Source organism: Gossypium arboreum, chromosome 12 (genome assembly GCF_025698485.1).
Source record: "Gossypium arboreum isolate Shixiya-1 chromosome 12, ASM2569848v2, whole genome shotgun sequence".
NCBI classification, from domain to species: domain Eukaryota; kingdom Viridiplantae; phylum Streptophyta; class Magnoliopsida; order Malvales; family Malvaceae; genus Gossypium; species Gossypium arboreum.
In genome coordinates, this window is record NC_069081.1 from 28,124,940 (window position 1) to 28,134,789 (window position 9,850).

The window sequence follows — 9,850 nt, forward strand, 5'->3', positions numbered from 1 at the left end:
CTTTTGCTAAAATAATGAAGGAAGCAGCACTCCCCACACTTTCTCTTAAGCTTGTGCGGCTACCCTACCTACCTTCGGGTGTTGAAAAACTCATAGATTCCCGATGTCGAGCTACTATTGGTATAGTTTACAATCCCAACCACGGTGCACGTAAGCTTAGAAAAGCTGGACAAAGCCGGTGATTAGGCAGACGCCCCATTATTCGTGGTGTTGCAATCAATCCAGTGGATCATCCTCATGGAGGAGGTGAGGGGCGCACGAAAGGAGGGGCTTCGGTTAATGCCTTTGTCCGTAGGCGGTTGTACACTTTAAGCTTGAAGTAAGAAGAGATATTTTTCCGGGAAAAAAAGGGGGAAAAAGAAAAGTCTAAGTGCATATGGCACGAAAAGGAAATCCGATTTCAGTAAGACTTGAGAAGAATTTGAGTTCAAATATCCTTCGTCCGGTTCGTCATTTATTGACAGATTTTTCGGTATTGATCTCTCTAAGAACTAGAACGGATTTATTGAGATTATTCTTTTTTTTTCTTAGAATTTCCATTTCTTTAGTACTCATGTGTATTCTTAGCCCTGCTGTCGCTTTATGCGCGGGGCCCGAGGCAATTCCAGATCTTGACCTCAACGACTTTCCCCCCGACATTTCCCCGGCCGAATCCGCTCAATTAGAACGCGAAACGGAAGAAAATGCCCGGGAATGTGATCGCTTACACAATGAGATATTTCAAAAAACTAAAGAAATAGCTCGGGCGGCGGGAGTGGACGATAATCAAAAACTGGAGAAAATCGTCGACGCGGTCAAGTTTCTTTCCGACGTGGAGGACTTGGCCGAAGAGGCGCGAATCCCCTATCTCCATGAGTTCAAAGCCAAGATCGAGAACAAAGAAACTTGGTTCGAGATCGATAAGGAAATGAAGCGCTGGGGGGGCCGTGGCCTCTGAAACCCAAAAGCGGCAGAATGGAATGGAAAAGGGGTGCTTCGGATCGGGAGTAATCACTAGTTTTAGGGCGGGGGGAAGGACAAATTTTCAAGAAGATCTCGGGCTCGATCTGGTTTAGTATCAAGGTGATTCTGTTTTTGTTCCTAAATATATGGGTCCGTGCAGCATTTCCACGATATCGTTATGATCAATTAATGGGACTTGGCCGGAAAGTGTTCTTGCCTCTATCATTAGCTCGGGTAGTCCCCGTTTCTGGTGTTTTGGTCACCTTTCAATGGCTCCCTTAATTATGTGCGAGGAATTTCCCTCTTGAGTAATGGGAAGCGGGCTAGTCCCCGAAAATGCCCGTTCGCTTGTCGTTGGGGCTAAAAATATTCCTTGTTCGTTCCTAGGAACTCAGTAAAGTGACCAGTAAGTCAGCAGGCATTGAGGCAGGCAGTCAGTACATACAGTACAAGTGGGGACTCTTTTTTGAAACATAAGGCCCCGAAGGACGTAAGGAGAAAGTCTAGCTTAGAAAGCGTTCTGCCCCTTTCAATATCTTACTTATCTGTAAACTTTAATGAAAGAAAAATAGTCTATTTAATAGATTGAACACTTGGTTGACTTTCCTCTCTCTTTGCCGAGTCGGTCTCACAGTCAGGTTTTTTCTAGGTAAACTCTTGTACGAAAGCTGGTCATCCTAACCCATACATTTCAACGGATTGAAAGTGAAGGCTTATTTGAATTCAGTCTATCCTTAGTTCGAACTACAGCTCGACTTCCTTCTTCTTTTGGGTCTGCTTTGCCAATGCACTGATAGCTATGATTCTTCGATCTCGAAAGTGAAAAGATCAGGATTGGATGCTCTTCAAAGATCTCCCCTGCTTACCTTTAGCGGGGATCAAAACGACTTATATAAATAATACCACAAACCTGAGCCTTCCAAAATTCAACTATAGCAACTCAACTCTTCAGATCAGGAATAGCCTTTCTTATCTATTTAATTTCACGCCCTGAGCCTGAGCTAACTCATTTATCTTTCGACTGGAACTCCTAAATTAGTAAATCCGGAAGTCACTTCGATACCTTTCCAAGAGTCACTCGCTTCTTTAAGCCATGCCCTTAGCACCAAGACTACTGGCCCTTCCTGCAAGAGCAGAAAGATCCATTCTTTGCCCCTCCTTCAAGGACAAGAGATGGGGATGAACGCTCGCTTATTCGATTCGTCCTCTATCTAAGTTCATTTGTGATGAAATCTTTTCCTACCCTGAGGTCAGGCTTAAGCTTATTCCCGTCAGTTCCCTCACTCTCTTTCAATGGCATCTGCTTTCAATTCATTAAGAAAGAGATTGCCCGGTGTGAACTCCTACCTTCTAAGTAGGCGATCCCCTTTGTCTAGATAGTGACTTCACTTCTCCTTTTGTTTTGGGCTTAAAGAATGGCTTCGCACCTAGGAGACTCGCTAAGGTGATTGGAATCCGATCTGAGATGCTCTAATCAAAAAGAGTGAAGAGAAGAAGTTGTTCCATCTCCGGCAGAGCCTCTACGCTTTCATCAAAGGATGGCTGCTAAACAGTTTGGTCCTTTACCGATTTTTAAGTAGTGAATGAAATGTCTCCTAAAGTTGGGTTGGAGGAATTTCGATTAGTGAACATAGAGTGGATTTACTCCACCTGGATTGGAATATAACAACCCCTCCCCCCAACGTTATATAGCTATAACGAGGGCTGCCTTTCTCTCTCTACCGCCTGTGTCTATCTCCTGTCAAGTGTACTCCCTGCCACGCAACTCTCACAGCAACTGTAACTGTGTGACGAAACCCTCGACCCAGGTATCCGGTATGTAGAAGTCTTGAACCCTGGCATCAAAGAAAGTAACTTTCAGTATGGAATGCCTCACTCAATGAGGAAGTATATTCATTACATTTGTAAGCTCTCTATGTAGCGATTGAACCCATGCTTGTTATCAAAAATTTCGTTCTCCTTTGGAGGTGATCCTCCTCTTCAGAGGAAATCTCATGGTGGTCAGAGTGAGCGCTGGTGGGGGAAGCAGGGAGAGTAATCTTCTATTGTTGAAACTATATTTCTTATTAATAGAATAGTATTGGTCTACAACTATTTATTTCCATGAAAATGGTAGGACTTATATAGCACCCCAGGCAAGACACCTAGTTGATCCATCTAGCCTGCCTTAAAGGGCTTCTGTTCAAGAAGTGACTTTGTTGAGCTCGTTTTTTGAGTGAACAGTCGCTTTCCTAATAAATTAAATACATTCCAAGAAGACAATTCGGTAGCCGAGTTGGTCTGACTCAGAAAATGTACAAAGCGGGCATCTCCACGATATACTCAGCCAGCTTGCTCTCTCATCCCTCCTACCTACCTATGCTTCTATTCCCTTCACTGGTTGATCGACGAGTCCACTGGCATCTGGAGCAGTATATGTAACTGAAAGATATGCCACTAGACCAGGTGCTCGTTATAAAGGCTACGAACCTTACAACGGGCTATAGCTTTGTTGGAATTGATTCTGATCGAGGTAGTGTATGGGGATGCATCTAAATCCGCGTATGGAACCACAATCTCTGCCGCTAGCTTTGCACTCGGAGGATCTGAAAATGGCTCCCTTCATTATTTGGTTGAACCGAGGGAAGTGCGGAAGCTAGAGCTAAAGCAAGGTACGAAGCTACAGCTAGCAAGCTGCTTTGGTAGTACTCGACTGAAAGGAGAGGGCTTTGCAGCTGCTGTCCAACAAGTTGAAGAGTTTGCTACAAAAGAAAAGTAAGGAGCGAGCCAAAGAGCGAGTGAGGTCTACTCCACGTAGCCAAGTCTTGTCAAAGCCCAAGTTGAAGCTGCTCTTGCCAAACTTTAACCAGTTCCTAAAGGACAGGAATAGCTAATCCGCAAGGAAAGGACAGGAAAGATAGATTAGATTACACCCCTATCAGTGCAACGGCCGCTTTCTTGGAACTCATTCATAGGCGCTTTAGTTCTACTTCTAACACTAGATTTTGTATTATTATCTAAATATAACAAGCGTGCGATACAAAGCATCAACCTACGGAAAAACGAATTGATTGACTATTGAGTGCAATCCCGTAACTAGATAGACTATGGGTAGTTCAGGTGCGCTGAAAGTCTTATATAACGCATGCCGATGTTGCCACCGACAAACGTTTGACTTTGACTGTGAAAAGCTCCAAATAGGCACAACGCCATTTACGATCGTTTAAAGGGCCTTATATTATAAAGAAAGTATAAAGAAAGTCAAGATTGTTCTTGCGGAGAAAAGCCTACTTACTTGCTCTTGCTGCTTTTAATTTAAGAGCAAGTTTCCTTTTCTTGTTTCTGAGCTCGTGGACTCATGAAGATTGGAAGACAATTGGTGTATTGTCAACACTATCAGTTTATCTTGCTTTGGTATATAGATACTTTTACTTTGTTGCAATGGCATGTATAGGTTTTTGGTTATTTTGTTATATGTGTCATTGGTTATCCAATGTAAGGGCTTGAATGATATACGTATTCATTTTGTATATGGCCATAAGACATGTAACAACCCGATTTTGGGCCTAGTCGGAACAATGGTTTTGAAATCACTATTCTAGGGCCAGAGAAATTATTTTAATGATATTTTATGTGTTATAGCATTGTCATATGAGTGCATGAAAATTTTGATGAAATAATTTTATCGATTTCATGCTTAATTGCGAAAAAAGACTAAATAGCGTAAAGGGAAAAAGTTTTGTTTTGCTAGCTAAAGGTGTCAAATAGTTATAGAACATTAAATTAGGGTCTTTATTAAGTAAATAGACCATAAATATGTTAGCGGCTGATCAAGGAGACAAAAAAGGTTGAAAAGTCAAAGTCGGTGTGCATTAGGTGACTTTTTTGGTAATAAAATAAAACAAAAAGAAAAAATTGTTGTCATCTTCTCATCTTCCTTCTTCCTTACCGAAAATACCAGCAAATAGGGGGTTTTGAAAGCTCAAAAATTTCAGCAACTTATATCCCTTACAAGTAAGTGATTTAGATGCCTATTTTTGATAATTTTTGTACTTTTGGAACCTTTGTAGCATGAACTAGCTAATAGGGGGACTATTTGTGAAATGGTTGATAGTCTAGGGATTTGTCATGAAAAGATTTATGTTGTTTGCTGAATTTTTATGAAAGAAAATGAGTCTTGGTTGTATAATAAACAACTTTTTTGAAAGGATTTTCATGGAAAACAACTAAAAGAATTATTTTGTAAAAGTTATAAAATAGGTTGTAATTGTGTGAAATAGTGGAAATTTGGGGTTATCATAAGAGTAATAATTGGTTGGTTAGGCTTGGCTAATAAGGAAATTCGATAAAAATTTATTTCTGAGCCTAAGGGTAAAATGGTCATTTTGTGAAAGTCTAGGGGCAAAATGGTCATTTTTCCAAAAATGTGAATTTTGATTTTCCAAATTTATTTAGTGATTAAATGAGTGAATTTCATCATGTTAGATCAAGAAAATCGATATTTGGGCTTAAATCGAGAAAGTGCGTGGTTAGAGACAAAAAGAGAATAATTAGCCGAAATTGCATTTGAGGTAAGTCCGTGTGATTAAATGAGCATGATATTTATGCCATTGTTATTATACTTGAAAATCTATCTTTCCATGATTGTGTTAAAGTTTATGTTGATGATATTGTATATGAGAAAGTGATGTCAAATGTAAATAACATTTATGTGTTGATTGAATGCTTGGAGATTTGATGGAATATGATATTCCATTGAAACGAGTAAGTTGTATGTAAATAATACAACTACATTTGTAACACCCCGAACCCGAGACAGTTGCCGGTGTCGGACACGAGGGGTTAACAAGCCAAAACCACTTATAGCACCGACCAACTTGACATTCCCAGGCAAGCTGGAAAACTGCGTCACTGTTGCCTTAAAAAGCATATCTCGAGTTACAAAACTTGGAAACTGATTCCGTAAATTTTTCCTGAATTTAGACTCATATATCCATCCCTGAATTTATTTCTAGAATTTTTGGTCGGGCCAATTGGTACAGTTTATTAGTTAAAGTCGCCCATGTTACAGGGGTCGACTACACTGACCTTCGAGCGTTACAACTTGAATATCTCTCTGTACAGGGTTTCAATACTGATGCCGTTTATTTCTAATGAAACTAGACTAAAAAAAGAATCTGCACACATAAGGAATGACTTCTAATTCATTCTGGATAATTTATGGTAAATTTTCAAAGTCGCGACAGGGGACCCAGAAACCGTTCTGGCCCTGTCTCACGAGAATTTTAATATCTCTCGGTATACTATTCATATGATCGTTTCGTTAGTTTCATATGAAAATAGACTCGTCAAGGTTAGATTTCATAATTTATTCACCATTTAATACCATTCCTACAAATTTTGGTGATTTTTCAAAACCACGTCACTGCAGCTGGCAGCATCTGTTTTTAAGGTAGGCTTTACCTAATTTGTAGTCTCCATGGGCCAACTATGGTCTTGCCATACATGGGTCCACATATGATCATATTTAGCCATTCCAATGGCTGATCATGTGACCAACACTCCCATTCCAATCCATAATCACATCATGAAACCATATATAATTACAAACCACAAATGGTCTAATTCCATACTCCACTATTACGAACCATTTTCGCATGGCCGTACACATATACAACACAAGTACTTAAAGACAACCGAGGGTAGTCCTATACATGCCATATCCGAACTCAACTAAAGGAGTACCAAAAAGGGGTTTTGATAGTGTGGATGACTTCACTTCAATGATCCCGAATCCGATCGTTAACGAGCAAAATCTAAAACAGAGAAACAAAGGAACGGAGTAAGCAATTTATGCTTAGTAAGTTTCGAGCCATAATTTACACACAACCAAAGCATAACATTCAAGTAGCTAAACAATAATTCATATGCACAATTTCTCAAAGACATGCTTACTTCACAATCCCAACTCTTATATTCATACACAAATATCGGCCTAGTTAATGCCGATAGCTCATTTATCATTAGGCGAATATTCATACGCACTTACTCATAGTGTGCAAAGCACACACAAAACATACCTTGTTGTTGGGAATTTCACAAGTGCATTAACTGAAAATTTTCCAGCAGCTTATAAATTTCAAATCACATACCTTCGGAGTTTATCCGGATATAGCTACTCGTTCAAAACACCTTGGGACATAGCCGGTTATGGTAACCCGCACAAATGCCTTAGGGACTTAACCGGATATCACAACTTGCACAATTGCCTTGGGCTTAGCCCGGATATCATAGCTCGCACAATTGCCTTGGGCTTAGCCCGGATATCTGGTCGCACAATTGCCTTGAGCTTAGCCCGGATATCACTGGTCGCACATTCATTCACATCTTTGTTTCAATTTCATAACAAACTTTTATGCACATTTTACTTAATCAAAATATCATTTTGGCTCAATGGCCATATACAAGGGCACAATTTCGATTGCTTATTACTTCATTCAATCGAATCAAAATCTAAGTTTCGATACTCGAAAACTTACCTTGGAGATTATCGAGCGCTTCCAACGGCTATTCAATCACCTTTTCTTTTCCTTTATCGGATTTGGTTCCCCTTTGCTCTTGAGCTTAATGTTAACAAATAAATTGATTTAATCGTTTTGAATATCGAAAAGAGGAACTCATGGCACTTAGCCCACATATATTCACTAGACATTATAGTCACATGCGTACGGAATTCATGAATCAAACTCAACACACAAAGCCTTCAACATGCTTACTCATGGCCGAACAACACAACCTCTTAGGTACTCATTCATGGGCCGATTATGCATGTTGATGTTGAGGCCAATTACATGTTTAATACCACACATGAATGGCACACATTTTACTAGCTAATGCTTTACATATTGTGGCTCAATACACATCTATCATTTACCTCATAACCAAAACATAATCACAAGAAAATACATACTTTGAGATAGTATATATGTCATACCAACACATCATGTGCAAACATATATATACATATAGGTGCATGGCCGAATCTCAAGGTGTTCATAACCATCTAAAACACAAATTTTTACCAATCAAGTAACAAGCATAAATCATGCTCATGAATGCATCATGGCGAATACATCACAATCATACCCCATTGAACTTGGTCATGGTTAAACAAAGAACTCAATGTCTTACTCAAGATTGCTACAAAGAAATTTCAAGAGTAGTCAATCCATCATTGCATGCATCATCAACAAGCTTCACATTTAGCATGCAATGGCTTTAACACAATATCAACCTTGGCCAAACACCATTTTCATGGCATAACAAGGATTTGAACCATGGCTAACATGCACATCAAGTTAGCAACCAAAACAAGCATGAATCTCATGACACAACCTTAAACATACCTTAATCTTGATACAAATATGATCAAACCTCCATCTAGTTCTCTTCCAAATCAAGCATGAAGCAAAACTCCTACCTTCTTCCTTAGTATTTTCGGCCAAGAAGGAAAGAACAAGGATGAACAAATTTTTTTCTTTGCTTCTCTTTCACTCACGGCAAAAGGGGGGAAAGGATGAGCAATTTTTTGATTTTTTGTTTCTCTTCCTACATGCTTAATTTTTTTTATCATTTATCACATCATGCATTAACAAAACATGTCATAACATGTTTTCCTTGCCCATATTCCCTTGTCATGGCCGGCCACTATACCATCTTTGGGGAAATTTGACATGCAAATCCCTTATTTTTGCATGCATGATCAACTAGTCATCACACATTTCCCCATCATACTTTCAAAGTTTACTACTAGGTCCTTGTTAGTGAAATTCACCTTTATAACACTAAATCGAATCATCAAAAATGCCACACACAAATTAACACATATCATAGGCATCAAAATAAATTTTAAATTATTTTTATGCCTCGATTTTGTGGTCCCGAAACCACATCCTGACTAGGGTCAATTTTGGGCTGTCACAACATTGTTATTATATGTGTTTAAATTTATAAAGCATGAATTACTTGGTTGTGGAAATGATTATGTATGATGAATATTGAGATAGTAGAATTCTCGTTTGAACCTTAAGAAACAATTCTGATATTCATGCCATGACATTCGGGTTATTTGTGTGCCAGTGTAAGACATGTTTGGGACATGCATCGGCCATATTATGAGAGCCAGTGTAAGACCATGTTTGGGACATGGCATCAGCTATGAGACGAGAGCTAGTGTAAGATCATGTCTGGGACATGGCGTCGGCCTCGATTTCCATGGTCAGTGTAAGACCATGTTTGGGACATGGCATTGACTTGATGGATGAGCCAGTGTAAGACCATATCTGGGACATGGCATCAGCATTATTCCCTATGTTTGAGGCTTAGTGAATATTCGATAGCTTTCTGAATGGTTCAACGGTGAGAGTTACGGTTTAAGCTAAATGAGAAAGGTTATGACCATATTGTGAATGGTACAGGTACTTACATGAAATTGATGAGATGTGAATTCAATTCATGTTATATGATTAGTAAGGAATGAATATGAGCATGTTGAGTAACACAGGTATGTATGCCAAGCTCATGAGAAAGGATGATGCACATTTAGAGAAGATGTAAATAGGTAATTCATGCTTATGAGAATGATTTTGTGATGTCCTTGTGATTATAGGTCTATACTTATGATGTATGAATATGTAACCTTACCAATGTGGTGAAAATGAATTAATATGGTGTAATAAACGTAGTATCGTTAATTTACACTAAAACAGTTTTGGACAGCAGCCATAGTTTGACTTTAAAAATCCACCAAAAATTGTGGAAATTGAGTTAGAGGCTGAATAAAATATGAAATTAAAGCCTTATGAGTCTAAATTCACATAGAAGAAATGGTGTAAGCAAAAGAGTTTCATATTTTGAAATATTTAATTGT

General features: G+C 39.0%; 1 protein-coding gene across 1 annotated transcript in view; it reads left to right on the forward strand.

Annotated features, from left to right (window-relative positions):
* LOC128285151 (60S ribosomal protein L2, mitochondrial) overlaps window positions 1-1,309 on the forward strand; it is a 2,731-nt gene extending 1,422 nt beyond the window's left edge. Inside the window, exon 1 of the mRNA XM_053022516.1 lies at window positions 1-1,309. This exon is cut by the window's left edge and continues 1,422 nt beyond it. The gene's annotated coding sequence lies outside the window, so the exon portion shown is untranslated.
* Window positions 1,310-9,850: the final 8,541 nt, after the last annotated feature.